This window comes from Furipterus horrens, unplaced genomic scaffold (genome assembly GCF_987537825.1).
Source record: "Furipterus horrens unplaced genomic scaffold, mFurHor1.1.pri manual_scaffold_2, whole genome shotgun sequence".
NCBI lineage: Eukaryota > Metazoa > Chordata > Mammalia > Chiroptera > Furipteridae > Furipterus > Furipterus horrens.
In genome coordinates, this window is record NW_028327172.1 from 147,674,813 (window position 1) to 147,691,995 (window position 17,183).

General features: G+C 36.6%; 1 protein-coding gene across 1 annotated transcript in view; it reads right to left on the reverse strand.

The window, feature by feature from the left end:
* DNAJC1 (DnaJ heat shock protein family (Hsp40) member C1) overlaps window positions 1-17,183 on the reverse strand; it is a 218,559-nt gene that overhangs the window by 131,858 nt on the left and 69,518 nt on the right. The window lies entirely within an intron of this gene.

Sequence of the window (17,183 nt, forward strand, 5' to 3'; positions counted from 1 at the left end):
ATACATCTGCATGCCTTCAAAGGTCTTTATTTGAGAATCCTAAGGCCAGTTTCTGAATTCCAGGATTACCATATGTGGCTTCTTCATTGTTAATTATATTGAATTTACCATAAAAAAACAAACTATGGAATGTCAATTTCACATGTCAAAAGTATGCCTATATAAAGAGTTAAGTCTGAATTTACCCAAAATAATTATAATTAAAAGTAGTTATGTATATTGTACTTAACACTTTTTTTCCCAGTACTTTAAAGATTGTTTTTAAAGGTGTTCAGTTTCCAAAGTCTGGTTTTCAGAAATAAATTTGCTCACTACTTATGTATTATTAATATAGTTTAAATATACTTAAAAGCTCATGATAGTTTAGTAAGAGTACTATGGATTAAGTGGATATTGAAGTTAGATCTTACGTAATCCTGTGTGCACAGGTAAATTCAGAGAACATCATTTTACATGGCCATTACAGAAGACAGTATCAAATAATAATACAATAGCAAAGAATACACTGTCAAGTTGGGTTTAAAACTTTATGTCTACCCGGTTTAAAATTTATTCCAATAACATCATGTTCATAATGTTGCTTATTAAATTTTACTTCATTTTATAGCTGTTTATCCAATTAATTACTAAAACTACTAAAAAGTTAAATGACTAAAACACCAAAACCCGTGTACCTGGGAATAAAAACTGTTAAATAGAATTGAAAAGAGGCTAAATAAGACTATGTATAATTAGTCTGTTAAGCTTTACTTTATAAACCATTATTTTCATTACCAACATTCTGGGGATTATTGCTATAGGCTCTCAATCAACTTAACAGTTTTAACTTAGGTGTGAATATTTTTGTGACTTGCGGAGAGCTGGGGAGCTATAAAATTAGCAGAGTAAGTTTTGTGGGTAGTATGGTCATAATTTTCATTCTAATTTGCTAAATGGAATTGATGTATTCCCGATACCTAAATAATAGATAACATGTAGTAGAAAAGGATGATTATTTACTGAAAATCTGTGAACAAAATTTTGTTGAGCAAAGAGGTCATGCCAAATGAATAATCATTTGAGGCTTTAATTTTAGATTTTATAAAAAAAAAAAATGTGACTGTATCATAGAGAAATTCCAAAAGTAGATCTCTTACAAAGTAAGATCTTATGTATTTTCTTGAGTTACAGTATCAGTACATGCTCATAATGGAGCATCTATAGCTTACCGAAAAATAAAAATGACTAATAGTTACCTAAGGCATTTCCCTTACTTCAGTCTTGCTATGATCACCCCAGTCCTCCAATTTTTTTTGCCACAGTATGTACTCTAAATGTGAATGTAACCAGATGGCTTTCCTATTTCAAATCCTTCAATAACTCCCAAGTGCCTTCATCATCTGTCTTTTCCATTCTTTTTAGCTTTAGCTCCCACTATCTTGGCCCATCCTTTTGGTTGCCTAGATCATTACACATTAGGAAGCTGTTCCTCTAACATGTAATGATCTTGTTTTGCACCCAGCTGTAGATACAGTTTTGTCCTGACTAAGGAATGAGCCTCTCAGCTGCACACAAGTATTGCCTGCCTATTTTCCTCCTAAGAATCTGCTCAGTAGCATTATTTCACCAATAAGCTCCACTCTAGCTGGACTGAACTGAAAACTTCAGAGATTTCCCTACAAAGACATGCTCTAGACTACTTGCACCCAAAACTAGCTTATGTATGTATTAAATTTTAGTTAATTACTTAGTGAATCCTAACTTATTTTATCCTTCTAACAAAGCTATGACATAAGTATAGTTGTCATCAGACCCATTTTACTGGTGAGGTAAGCAAAGCAGAGAGAGGTTAAGTAATTTGCTTAAGTTCATACTGCCAGTAAATACATGAAAACAGAATTCAAATTCAGAAAACGTTGCATTGTATTCAGGATTCCCTATGTTGGCTCTTCATACTCAATTATTGGATTTGGGCTGAGTCACTTCACAAGGGGCTACAGCTTTGGGAAGGCAGTGAAAACAACTGTTACATTCTTATTGCTCTGATAAACTATATGGAAAACATTAACACAACTACAGTGTGAATATGGTCAACTACATTTTTAAAGGTAAAGACCCTGATATGTGTTAGGTTTTCTAACACATTTTACATTACATTTCTACTAGAAACCTGAATGTTAGAACATACATCTCCTATACTCAATGGATTAGATCTTTTATCTCTCTGGCTTGCAGAGAAATAATTTTGAAAGGGTTATGGCTGCACTGGCCATCTTTAACACTGTAGACATCAGGAGATCTACTGGGTTTAATTGCCAGAATTCTTTGACAAGTGGACATGAATTATCTTAATACTTGGGTGACTTGTGTAAAGAAGAGACATATGGTCATTCTTAAAATAAAATTTAAAAAAACTATGAAAGTCATATTGTTACAGAGTGGGGGTGTCCAAAAATCCCCAGAGCCTGTGGTTTGGGGGATGGGGAAAAGGAAACAGCTTTTAAGATGCCTTCACATGCCTGTGGCTAGTGGCTGGTGTCTTTGTTACACAAATGGCTTTGGTTCTTCCAAGGCCCCTGCCAGATGGGAGGGGTTTTGGACTATGGAATCGTGCAGAAAGCATACAGGGCCTGCGCAAGGTTTTGTAAATGGTCAGAACTGGTTACCACACCCACTGGGTCAGAGGACGAAGTCAGGGGTTTAAAAATAGGTGGCAGACATTTTAGCTGGGTTCTCTATGCGGTTTTGAGGAGGTTCTCCATGTGGTTTTGAGAAGGGAGAATACCATGCAGCTTTGAAAGGGCAAAGGGAGAACCATGTGTGATCCAGTGCCACACAGCACATGTTTTCCTGGACTGTTATATGGAGGCTGATGACATCGTACCCCAGATCCTGAAGGAGACAGCTGACGGATAAGGGATGGGGAACTTCTGGGCATGTTTTTGGCTTCTAGCTTTTTGGGGAGCAAGGAAGTGCTGGGTCCTGTGGGAGAACAGGGCCCTGAGGTGAAGTGCTCACTGCCATCCCCAGGTTGGAATATTGTAAATAAAGACCGTTTTCCTCAACACTAGTTGTTGGGTTTTACACCAAGGCACCATGTGAAAGAACCCCCTTTCGCTCTGTAACAGTTTTGGCAAGCCTAGATGGGACTAATGGAACCTGTAGCCAGGTTCCCTCTGTAACAATATGTTTGTCAAAATTGTAAAAATGTGAGGGACAGCAGTAAAAATGGAAGAGTAGGGAACTCCAATTACTTGTCCCTAAAAAGAAACAATAAGTAATATGGTAAAAATTGTCCAAATTAACCTTACGTGAACTCTGGAAAAAAATCAGTTTTACAGTGATCAGGCAAGCACTTAATAAAAAAAAAAGGTAGCTGATTATTAGGATCTTGAAGATGCCAATCTGTTCTTGGTGTGGGTTCCTAGTGCTGAAGGAGTCAAAGCAGACTTTGTTCTAAAAAAAAAAAGGGTTTTTTGTTTTGTTTGGCTTGTCATTGGCTCCCTGATGAACTGTGTATGGGACTACACTTATTTTATCAAATACAGAACTCTTCCAGGGCAAAGAGGCAACCATCCAGGATATCTGTCAAAAATATTTAAAGGCAAATTTATAAGCTGGTACCAAATAGGCAAGAGAGCATTTGGAGCATACAATAGACACTTCAAAAAACTTGGGGAAAAAAGACCGGGGAGTGAGATACTTTGGAAATATGGGCTTTGAAAAGCTCCCACATGCTCCTTGGAAACCATTTGACCACGTGCATACCCAAGGAGGGGTACATACTCAGAAAGAGTATTTACAGCCTTCTGAGAAGGCCCTAAGTTCTCACTACTGGCTATTCGTTAGGCTGTGCTCAAGCAGAAAATGAAGGCTAAGGAAGAGCTGCAAACTGCCTCGCTGAGTGTTGAAGGCATGCCCCAACATATAGGCACCCACTAGCAACGACTGTGGGTTATTTGTTTATTGTTTTTTATTTGTATTTGTTTGTTTCCATTAAGGAACTCTCTGCTGAAACATTTGAATCAATAGCTGGCTACTAAGCTAATGAAATGAAGACATCTAACAGATTTGGTTTAGAAAAGTCACTACCACCACCACCAACCAAAGAAACAAAAACACTCTGATGAGGTGGAAGAACCTAATTACCACACTATGTATTCAAAATGTCCAGTATTTATTAAAAATTATGAAGCATGCTAATAAACAAGAAAGAATGGTTCACACATGTGGAAAAGAAATGAATAGAAATGTCCCTGAGGAAGCCCAGATATCGGACTTTCTAGACAAAGATGCTCAATCAACTATTTTAACATGCTCAAGAGCAAGTATAAAGAACGAAAGAAAGTACGAGAATAACACTGGGGAACACAATTTTCATTGAGTTAGATCTGACATGTGTTTTTGACTAACTTTTGGTATCTGAATCCAAAAATGACTCCAGTTTTTCTCTACCATGTCAACTTTTTAAGGTAAGGATACCCTCTCTTTGTCCCCCAAATCATACAAAATGTACATACAAAGGAAAATAAAGAAAAAAATTACCTGAACATACTGTTTATTTAGAGTTATTTTATTCATATAAAGGCTAATATTATTACTGTGAGTCAAATTATGTACAAGTAGTAAAGTTCTGCTACCAAACGTACATATTAAGGTATTTTATCTTTTCAAATGACAGGCTAGGAAATGCCCAAATGAGATACTTAAGACAGTCTCCTTCAGTTGGCAAAGCTTTAACAAATTGCTTCATGAGACCCAGTTTTATGTGCAGAGGTGGGAACATAATGTTCTTTCTGTTAACAAGTGGCTCATGAAGGATGTTTGGATCACCAGGTTTGAGGTCAGATCTTGGAAGCCAATTTGACTCCACCCATTGCTTCTCATGAGCTCTGCTGTCCCACATACACAGAAACACAGGGATACTTGGTGTATCCGTGTTGCTGATCAAGAAGGAAACAGACCATTTTAAGGTCAATACAGATGATCCAGTTGTGCTTCTGATATTGCAACAGATTAATGTCTTCATATTCTTTATGTCTTCATATTCTTCACAAAAACAAACTGAATGGCCAATTGGGACTGCATCAAATAAATGCCATTGTGGAGGGGGACACACTTCAAGCTCCACTTTGAGCTATTGATGAACAGTCGCCATTCAGTTGCGTTCTAGATTGGAATTCCCAATTCCTCCACTAAACCATGTATGTTATGGCGATACGCAAAGCCACCGTCATTTCGAAAGTACTGCAAAAAAGCACTTTCTCCTGATTGAAAGTAGGACGCCTTCGCTCCTTTTTCAAGCAAGTTCTTCTTGCAGTCTTTTTTTTTTTTCCCCCACCAACTCTTTCTTGCAGTCTTGATGCTAGGGGTTCTGAAGTCTTTTTGGATAGTCCCAAATCTCGTGCCAAATCATTCGACTCATGCTGATCAAATCCCTTACGAACTGAGTCATCTTCAATTTCAAAATCTTCATCGTTGCTGTCACTTAGTTCTTCACCATACTCCTGTTTTTAGAAAGAGGGTAGTTCAATGAAAACTGGCACTGGGATTTCAGCGAGTGAACTGTCCTAGCTGATGCTGTTACAGAAACAGGGGTGTCCAAAAAACCCCAGAGTTTGCGGCTGGGGGATGGGGAGAAGGAATCAGCTTTCAGGATGCCTTTTGATGCCTGAGGCTGGTGGCTAGTGTTTTTGTTATGCAAAATGTTTTTAATGCATCCAAGGCCTCATGTAGATGGGAGGGGTCTTGGACCAGGGGATGGTATGGAAAAGGCACACAGAGCCTGCATGAGGTTCTGTGAATGGTCAGAACTGGTTACCACACCCACTGCATCAGAGGACGTAGTCAGGGATTTAAAAATAAGCGGCAGACATTTTAAGGGGTCTGACAATGCTGCTTTGAAAAGGAACAGACTGACCATGTGGATTACAAAGGACTAACTATGCAGTTTACAAGGTGGCTGAGAATCCACGAGGTTCTGGATTAAAAGTCGGTGGACACCATAACACAGACGAGGTCTCCCCAGTCAGAATTGAATGATTGGCAGCTACTGGTAAAGCTGAACTGTGTTTAGAAAGTAGGGAAACGGTATCCCTAACTTTTCTAAAACTAGTCTGGTTTGGTAGGGGAGGCAAGGATATGTGTTTATGGGTGTTTTAAGGAACATAAAACTTAACGGCAGAAATCCACAAATAATCTAAATCTATATAACTGTTAAATAAACAATTCTTTTTCTTTTCACTGAACTCTGGTATTGAGAGTTATAATTCCGGCGGCGGGCAATCGGGCTCCTAACTAAAGAGCCTGTGGGTTCTGTTTCAATTGGAGCAGCCCAGGGGTTCTGTAACAATGGCAGACTAGGATATTCTATTTTACATTTATTTTTCTTGTTATATACCGACGTTTTCACTATACAAAAGTAACAGTCACTTGAATGACCTCTGGGCTCTCACCAAACCATAAGTGTATACCAAATGGCAGTTTATCACGTGTTCCCTCCGTCCACATCTGTAAACCCTCAACACACTGCTTGCACACCTTGTGAGGAGCCCAAGACTTATCTTGATCGCCAAGTTTTACTTTAAAATATGCAAAATAGGCTTGCCTGACAAATGCGCTGATGTTTGTCCTTTGACTGCGAATGGTAAAACTGCCACAGATATGACAAACCGAATCAGGGTTGTTTAGGCACTTAAGATGAAAAATAGCAGAGGCAGACATGATCTGAAGGAAAGGAAATAAGTACGTATGTAAATAAAAATAATAAATTCTGCTAACTCCTTGTATACAGACAAGTACTCGGACTACACTTCGGAATACAATTCACTATATAGAGCGACACACAACCTCTCATCACACTGTCTCATGTGTAACTGAATAGCCTAGACAAGTATGAACCTGGTGCTGATCTCCAAGGTCATCCCCCACCCCTTCCCACTAGAGGGAGGTTTGCTCTCAGCCAATAGGAGAGCACTAGTGTTTCCCTCAATCCAGGCTCGATGCAGCCTAAAGTGGTCCCATTAAGATAAGCTGTACAGAAAAAACTTGACATGATAGAAGAAAACTAACTGTAGTTTTGAAATCAGCAAACTCCTTAAGTCTGAAACAGCTAAAAAATCAAACTCAACAGGAATTATGTTAAAAATTGTTCCCCTGTGTAATGTTTCACCAGATTTTGAATATCAACAAAAAGACAGATATTTTAAGAAGGAACCAAAGAGAAATTCTGGACTTCAAAAATACAATAACTGAGAAAAAAAACACTCTATAGGGGGCTCAAAACAGATTTAAGCATGAAGAAGAAAGAATCTATAAAATTGAAGACAGGTCAATTGAAATTAACCAATATAAGGAGCAGAAAAAATAAAGAATATAGAAAAATGAAAAGAACAGTAGTGGGCCACCACCAAGAGTATCATCATATACATAATCTGTGTCCAATAAGGAGAAGAGAGAAAAACCCAGAAAAAAAAGTATTTGAATAAAAAATGGCTGGAAACTTCCAAACTATGATAAATGAATATACACATGCAGAATCACAACAAACCCTAAGTAAAATAAACTCAGAGAGATCCACACCTAACATTATAACCAAATTGTGGGAGAGAATCCTGAAAGCAGCAAGAAGCAACTTGTAATATATAATGGATTCTCAATAATATTAACAGCTAATTTCTCATCAAAAGCAAGGAAGCAAGAAGGTACTAAAATGACATACATAAAGTACTAAAAATGTGTCAACCAAGAATTCTATAGCCAATAAAATTATCTCTTAAAAATGAAGAAATTAAGATATTTCAATTAAAAATTGAGAGTACATTGCTAGTAGACTTGTTCTACAAGAAATGCTCCAGGGAGTCCTTCAGGCTGAAAGGAAAAATACTAGAAAGTAACTCAAATTCATATGAAAAATAAATACTACTACTTCCGGCCAAGATGGAGGCGTAGACAGACATGCTGCGTCTCCCTCCACAACTAAGAAGGAATACAATTACCTCAAAACTAGAAACAACAAGAAGTTCCAGAAAATCAAAGTGCATGGAAGTCCAGGAAACAAGGATATAAAGAAGAAATACTCACAGACAGCTAAGGTCCAGAAAGAGATTGATCATGTGGTTGGCAGAGACCGGAGCCCCTGCACGCAGGACAGGAGCCGCATGCCCTACACGGATGCTGTGGTGCATGAGATCCAGAGATACATTGACCTAGTCCCCAACAACCTGCCCCACGTGGTGAGCCAGAACATTAAGTTCAGAGACTACTTGATTCCGAAGGGCACAACCATATTTACATATCTGACTTCTGTCCTGCACGATGACAAAGAGTTCCCAAACCCAGATCAGTTTGATCCTGGCCACTTCCTAGATGAAAGTGGCAACTTTAGGAAGAGTGACTACTTCATGCCTTTTTCAGCAGGAAAAAGAGTTTGCGCTGGAGAAGGCCTGGCCCGCATGGAGCTGTTTTAACTCCTGACCAACATTTTACAGCATTTTACCTTGAAACCCGTGGTTGATCTGAAGGACATTGACACCACCCCGGTTCTCAGTGGGATAGGCTCTATTTCACCCTCCTATGAGGTCTGTTTCATTCCAATCTGAAGAAGGACGGGCTGCCAGGCAACAGAACTGGACATGCGAGCTGTGTTCTGTCTGGTGTGTTAGCCGTTATCCCCTGCTTTCTTAACAAGAAGGACGACATTTCTGAGCCGTGTCTTCTGATTTTCCCATTCTTTAAAAACTAGCATGAGATGTAAGAGAAAATCTTTATGACCTAGAACTCTGCAAAGATTTTTCAAAATAGGCCATAAATGCACTAATGATGAGATTGAAAAATAGGTATTTAGTTACATTAATATTTAAATTCCTATCTATTCATCATAAAATACCACTCAGGATAATCAAAAGGCAAGGTACAGACTGGGAAAAGTATTTGCAATGAATATATCCATGAAAGGACTTATTTCCAGATTTCATAAAGAACTAAAAAAAAAAAAAAAAAAAGACCTCACAAAGACACCTCAAATAGTTTTAAATAGGCATAGAAGAGGATTTTCATGTGGTCAATAAACATGAGAAAAGGTACTCAACTTTATTAGTAATGTGGGGGAAAAAAGTAAAACCACAATGAATTACTAATATGTTCCTACCATCCACTAAAATACATGTTTTATGTGAGCAAGGAGCTTTGTTTGTTCACTTATAAATATCTATCGATGGAGCAGTGCCTGGCACATATTAAATCAATAAATACTTGATAAATGAATGATTATTTGAATACATGAATTAAAGATTAAAAATAATAATAATAAAAAATAAAGAATACTGGTAAAAATAACTAAATAAATATAAAAGTCAATATTCATGTTTTTGATTAGTAACTCCATGTATTTCTATGATTTAAAAGACAAATACTACAGCAATAATAGTAAATCTATGTCATAAGTAAAATAATAATATAAATATATGTCTACAGGCATAGATGTAAAAAGATGTAATCTGTGACATTAACTATATAGAGAAGGGAAACAGAGCTGTATAGAAAATACAGTTTTTATGATTGAAACTAATCGGTATTAATTCAAGCTAAATTGCTATAAATTAAGATATTAATTGTAATCCCCATGGCAAACACTAAAAAAAAAAAAAAAAAATCTAGTATAGTAAGAGAAACAAACAAAAAGAACCAAATGATACCCTAGAAAATAAGATCTGAGACAAAGAAATAAGTAAGGGAACTGAGGAGCAAGGAAGATATAAAACATATAGAAAATAAAGAGCAAAGTGGCAAAAGTAAGTCTATCCATATCAGTGATTATTTTAAATGTAATTGGATTAAACTCAAATTAACATGCAGTGAGTACTAGAATGGATTATAAACAAACATGATTCAACAACATGGTGTCTATAAGAGACACATTTTAGAACCAAAAAAACTGAAAGTGAGTGGATGGAAAAAATATTAAATGCAAACAGTAACCAAAAGAGAATGGAATGGCTATAATAACAAAAGGCATAATGGACTTCAGACAATTGTTAAGATAAAGAAATTAAATCATGACAAAAAAGGTCAATCCATCGAGGAGATATAATAGCCCTGACTGGTGTGACTCAGTTGATTGGGTATCATCCCCAAAATCGACAAGTCATCAGTTCAATTCCTGGTCAGAGCACATGCCTGGGTTTGTGGGTTCTGCCCCTGGTAAGGGCATGTGCAAGAACGAGGTAACTGATCAATGTTTCTCTTTCACATCCATGTTCTCTCACATCCATGGTTTTCTCCATTTCTCTGTCCCTCCCTTCCCCTCTCTCTAGAAATAAATTTTAAAAACTATTTTTAAAAATATAGGTATAACAGTTATAAAAATTAGGTATATGCACCTAACAATGAATTAAAGGGTGAAAAAGATTATTTGTACAGCAATAGTAGGAAATTTGAACACCCCACTTTCAATAATGACTAAAGAAATTAGCCAGAAAATAGACTTGACAAAAACATAAACCAACTGAAGTTACCTAATAGATATCTATAAAACATTCTATCCAACAGCAGAATACACTTGAAACATTCTCTACAACACACCAGATGTTAGACCACAATATGAGTATCAATAAATTTTAAAAGATTTAAATCATACAAAGTGACTTCTCCAACCGCAACAGGATAAAATTAGAAATCAATGACAGAAAGAAATTGGAAAAATTCACAAATATCTGGAAATTAAACCACACATTTGTAAGCAACCAATGTATCAAAAAAAAATTTTTTTTTAAGTAAAAAGTACTTTGGCATGTATGAAAAGTGCCACTGTATTGTCTCCCTATCAGATAACTGTACTTGTTAAAAGAACATATTCAACAACGAGCAGGAAAACGATGCTCTTGAAAGTATAAAACTGAAAAAATCTAGAGAATTTTTTTCCATTGATGTTCATTGTTTGAGATTGAAACTGGAAATGTCATGAAACTTCAGGATTATATCATTTCCTTTTAAAAAATCACTTAAAAGTTTAAATTTTCAGTAATACATTTTCATTGTAATTTTTTCCATTACCATTGATCCTCCCTAACCTCCCTAAACTCTTGTACCTCCACCCAGGCCCTCCCCCCAGCAATCGCCACACTGTTGTCCATGTCCGTGAGTCCTTTTCCTTCTTTGCTCAATCTCTCCACCCTCAACCCCACTCCCCCAGCTGTCGTCCTGCTCTCTATTTATGAGTCTGTCTCTATTTTGCTTGTTAGCTCCGTTTGTTCATTAGATTCCATATATGAATGAAATCATATAGTAGTTTTCTTTCTCTGACTGGCTAATTTCACTTATCATAATGTTCTCATCCATTCATGCTGTAGCAAAGGGTAAAATTGTCTTCTTTTTCATAGCTGAAATTATTCCATTGGATAAAGATACCACAGGTGTTGTATTTACTCAACTACTAATGGACACTTGGGCTGCTTCCAGATCTTGGCTATTGTAAATAATGCTGAAACGAACACAGGAGTACATACATTCTTTCTAATTCGTGTTTCAGGATTCATCAGATATATTCCCAGAAATAGGATTGTGGGTCATAAAAGTTTTTAATTTTTTGAGGTAACTCCACAGTGGCTGCACAACTGCATTCCTACCAACAATGCAGAAAGTTTCCCCTTTCTCCATATTCTTGCCATCACTTGTTTGCTGATTTATTGATGACAGCTATTCTAACTGTGTGAGGTGTATCTCATCATGGTTTCAATTTGCATCTCTGATGATTAGTGATAGTGATGTTCAGCATCTTTTCGTATGTCCATCAGCCATCTACATGTTCTCTTTGGAGAAGTGTCTATTCAGGTACTTAGCCAATTTTTCAATTAAATTTGTGTGTGTGTGTGCGCGCATTGAGTTATATGACTTCTTTATGCATTTTGGATATTAACCCCTTATCAGATGTATCATCAAATATGTTCTGTCGTTCAGTGGGTTGCTTTTCTATTTTGTTGATGATCTCCTTTGCTGTGCAAGAACTTTTTAGTTTGATGTGGTCCCATTTGTTTATTTTTCTTTTGTGTCTCTTGACTGCGGACATATATCTGATAAAAAAAAATTGCTACAAGCAATGTCTGAGATTTTGCTGCTTATATTTTCTTCTAAGATTTCTACAGTTTCTGGTCTAACATTTTAAGTCTTTGATCCTTTTGAATTCACCCTTGTGTGTGGTGTAAAAAGGTGGTCTAGTTTCAGTTTTCTGCATGTATCTGTCCAATTTTTCCAACATGATTTATTGAATAAACTATCTTTAGCCCATTGTATGTTTTTGCCTACTTTGTCAAATATTGACCACAAAGGTGTGGGTTTATTTCTGGGCTCTCTTTTCTGGTCCATTGATTTTTGTGCCTGTTTTTATGCCAGTATGATGCTGTTTTGATTACTATGGCTTTAAGAGCATAGTTTAATATAGATAGCATGATCCCTACAAATTTGTTGTTCTTCCTCAAGATCACTGTTACTATCATTAATTCTAGTGCTATAAAATATGTCATGGGTAGTCTTGATAGGAATTGCATTGAATCTATATATTGCTTTGGTTAGTATGGACATTTTAATGATGTTAATTCTTCCTATCCATGGACCAGTATATGCTTCCACTTATTTGTATCTTCTTCAATTGCTTTCTTCAGTATCTTGTAATTTTCTGAGTACCGGTCCTTTACATTCTTGGTTAATTTTATTCCTAGGTATTTTATTCCTTCTGAAGCAATTGTGTATGGGATTGTCTCTAGCTGTCTCTCCATGGCAGACAAAAACTCTGCTGCTTTTCACAGCCAGGTGGTATGTGGGTCCCTTTCCTGGTTTGAGTACTCTAGGCTGGGAGCTGTGCTTGGGGTTTAGACACCACACTCCCAGGGGAAACCCACTCAGTTGATGAAATATCCCTCCAAAACTTAAGCTGTTACACTTGGGAACCCAGACAGCCCTCTTGTGCCCCCGCCCCCCTTCCAGCAGTCTCACTGTGGTGGTGTGTGGTTTCTTCTATAAGTCCTTGGCTATAAGGCTTCTCTCCAGCTAATGTTCAGTTGGTTATTCGGGATGATTTTTCTATAATTTTGTTGTAATTCCAGTTTGGTCCTCGGAGGAGGTTATTGTAGCTTTCACCTACTCTGCAGCCATCTTGGATCTTTTTCTTTTTGGTTAAAGTGTTCTGGGAGGTTTCAATTTATTAACATTAAAAATTAAGTATAGCTTATACTAAATTAAAATATCATATTCAATTTTGTAAAAAGTCCAAAAGAAATCACTATGGAAGTAGAAAAGTACTTTGATATAAAAGAAAACAAAAACACAACATACCAAAACTTAGGTTAAAGTAGAAAAGCAGTGCTCAGAAGGAATTTTACAGCTATAAATGACACACAAAAAAACCTCAACTTAATCATCTGCTTTAATGAACTAGAGAATAACAGTAAACTAAACCACAGCAAGTAGGAGAAAGGAAATAATACATTTGGAGCAGATATGAATTAGAGAACAGGAAACAACAGAGATACCACAGAATTAAAATTTGATTCTCTGAAAGTGTTAATAGAATAACACACCTATACTAGAATAGAGAGAGAGGATTCAAATTATTAAACTCAGGAGTAAAAGTGAGGACATTATTACCACTCTACAGAAACAAAACAATTATAAGAAAATACTATGGACTGTATGTTAAGCGATTAGAAAACCAAGATGAAATAAACAAATTCCCAGAAGCACACAAACTGACTCATGAAGAAATAGAAAAACTGAATGTAAGTACAGTATAACAAGTAAAGTGATTGATCAGTTTAAAGAACACAAAAAGTAGAGGGAAAAACATACTAATGTCTAACAGAGAAAAGCCCAAACCTCAAAACAAGATGACTTATTAGTGAACTCTATGAAAGATTTAAAGAAATTACCACTCCTCTTCAAACTCTTCCAAAAAATAGAGGAAGAAATGCTTCCTAAACTCATTATATGGGGCCTTGATACCAAAGCCACAAGAAATACACCACCAAAAAAACCACCACCACCACCACCAAAAAACAACATATAGACCAATACCTCTTATGAATATAGATGCAAAATTCCTCAACAAACTTCTAGTAAACCAAATACAGCAGCATTTTAAAAGGATTATATAACATGACTAAATGAAAGAGATTCTTCCCATGAATGCAAGGCTGTTACAGTGTGTAAAATTAATGACTATAATATACCATATTAATAAAATTAAGAAAAGATACACATAAATCATATCAATTAATGCAAAAACAAAGATAGAATCCAACACTGAATGATAACAAAACACTAAACAAACTAACACTGGAAGGGATCTCTCTCAAGTCGATAAAGGGCATCTATGAAAACCCATAGCTAATCTCATACTTAATCATGAAAGTCTAAAAGGTTTCCTGTAGCATAAGTAATAAGAGAAATATCTGCTCATTACACTTTTGTACTGTAAGTTCTAGCCTAAGCAATTAGTCAAGAAAAAGAAATGAAAGGCATCCATGTTGGAATGGAATTAACACTAATTCTATTCACAAATGACACGAACCTACACATACAAAGTTCTAAAGCAACACAGAAGATGTATTAGAGTTAATACAGTCATGCACCACTTAACAGGGATACATTCTGAGAACTTTGTCATTAGGCAATTTCATCACTGTGCAAACATCATGGAATGTACTTACAGAAACCGAGAAGATATAGACTACTACTCACCTAGGCTACATATTATAACCTGTTGATGTTCCTAGGCAACAAGCCTGTAAAGCATGTTAATGTACAAAACAATATGAGATTGAATCAAGCACAAGAGAAAATGATACAATCAAGAGACAAGGTAAGCTGCTGCTGGCATAACATGACACATTTTTATTTTATTTTTTTACTTATTGTTATTCTATTACAGTTGTCCCAATTTTTCCCCCATTGCTCTCTCCTGCTCTTCCCATCCCCCAGCTCCCACAATAAATCCCTACCCTGTTGTCATGCCCATGGGTCATTTATAAATGTTCCTTGACTAGACCCTTCCCCTTATTTCCCCCTAATACCCCTTCCCCCTCCCTAGGGTCACTGTCAGTATATTCCTTGTTTCCATGCCTCTGGTTCTAGTTTGCTCATTTGTTTGTTTTGTTCACTATGTTCCTTTTATAGGTGATATCATATGGTATTTGTCTTTTGCAGCCTGGCTTGTTTCACTTAGCATAATACTCTCTAGTTCCATCCATGCTGTTGCAAAGGGTAGGAGTTCCTCCTTACTGCATAGTATTCCATTGTGTAAATGCAGCACAGTTTTTTGATCCACTCATTTACTGATGGGCACTTAAGCCGTTTCTAGCACTTGGCTATTGTAAATAGTGCTGCTATGAACACAGGAGTGCATAGGTTCTTTTGAATTGCTATTTCAGGATTCTTCAGATATAATGCCAGCAGTAGAATCACTGGATCAAAAGGCAATTCCATTTTTAGTTTTTTGAGGAAACTCCGTATCTTCTGGCATCTAATTACTGGAGTACGAGTTGGCAGGAACCTCAGATCAACAATTCACAAAACAAAACTTTATTTCTGGTAATCAGATTAGTTATCTTAGACTATATTTTGTAACAGTATGGTAGTTATCAGAGGGAAGGGGAAGGGGGATAGTAAAGGGTACAGAGGACCAAATATACAGTGATGGAAGGTAAATTGACTTTGGGTGGTGGGCACATAATGCAATATAAAGATCATGAATCAAAGAAAAATGTGCATTTGAAATCTATATGACCCTTAACCAATGTCACCCCAATAAATTTAATAAAAATTTTAGAAATACCTAAGGGGGAAAAATGTACCAGAGTACCTCACTCAAAACCTCAGTTTCCATTTCTTAAAAATGGTCACATGTCAACTTTACCTTCCTCTGCCTCTGCCTACTGCACTTTGCAATAGTAGAGCCAAATGATCTCAGCCCAGACAGCATCTAGATATGACACAAGAAACATTTAAAATCTACCATTCACCTAATCCAGTTCCCACTGCAGGGCTTTTTCCTACTGTGGTTCCTGCCTCACTCTTGGCAGTTTTCTAAAGACAGGAACCCTGCCCTTGGATGTCAGCTCAAAGGAGAGTCCCCAAAGCCCACAGCTCAAACTCTTAGATTAAGTTAACTGACTGTTATTGCTGAATGGCTTGGTCCAATTTCTCCCTGGTATGTCTCTACCTCGCAGAGTAAGAAAAGTGTTAAAGGTTAGGTGAACAGTACTGGTTTCAAATCCATACCATACTAATGAAAAAAATGGACAGGCATCGATGGCTACAAAGAGAAAAGGCAAAAGCAAAGAGTACAGCCTCCATCTGATTTTCACCTTCCAAAACTGGCCAAAGCTTTATTGTATCCAGAATACTTTCTGTGGCACAAGTGGGTCTGTGAAATGTAGTTACTAGCTTTCAACACTATGTGCAGTAAAGCACACTGGAAGGAATAAATGTTAAAACTAATCTACTGTTTTACCAGATAGGTTTGTTTTCTCATATTATCCTCCAGTCTTAATTAACAAATTCTTACAGCTTTTTTAAAAATGGGCAATTTGCAAAATAAAAGCACAAACCACGAAGTGAAATGGAATGATGCTTTTCTTTAGCTCCCTGAAACTAACTCACATTTTTTAGTTTGGTTTTTTTTTTTTTTTTGTATATTTTATTGATTATATTTGTTACAGAGGTACCAATTTCTTTTCCCTTTGCTCCCCTCTTCCCAGTACCTCCCTTCTCTCTAGCAATTCCACTCCCCTTAGTTCATGCCCATGGGTCATGCATATAAGTTCTTTGGCTTCACGATTTCCTATATTATTCTTAACTTACCCCATTCTATTTTGTACCAACCAATTATGCTTCTTAATCTCTGCACCATTTCCCCATTTCTCCCCCTTCCCACTCCCAATTGATAACCCTCCAAATAATCCCCATGCCTATGATTCTGTTCCTATTCTGGTTTGCTTAGTTGGATTTTTTTTTTTTTTTTTTAGATTCAGTTGTTAATAGTTGTGAGTTTGATGTCATTTTATTGTTCATAGTTTTGATATTTTTCTTCGATAAGTCCCTTTGACATTTCATATAATAATGGCTTGGTGATGATGAATTCTTAACTTTATCTTGTCTGGGAAGCACTTTCTCTGCCCTTCCATTCTAAATGATAGCTTTGCTGGATAGAGTAG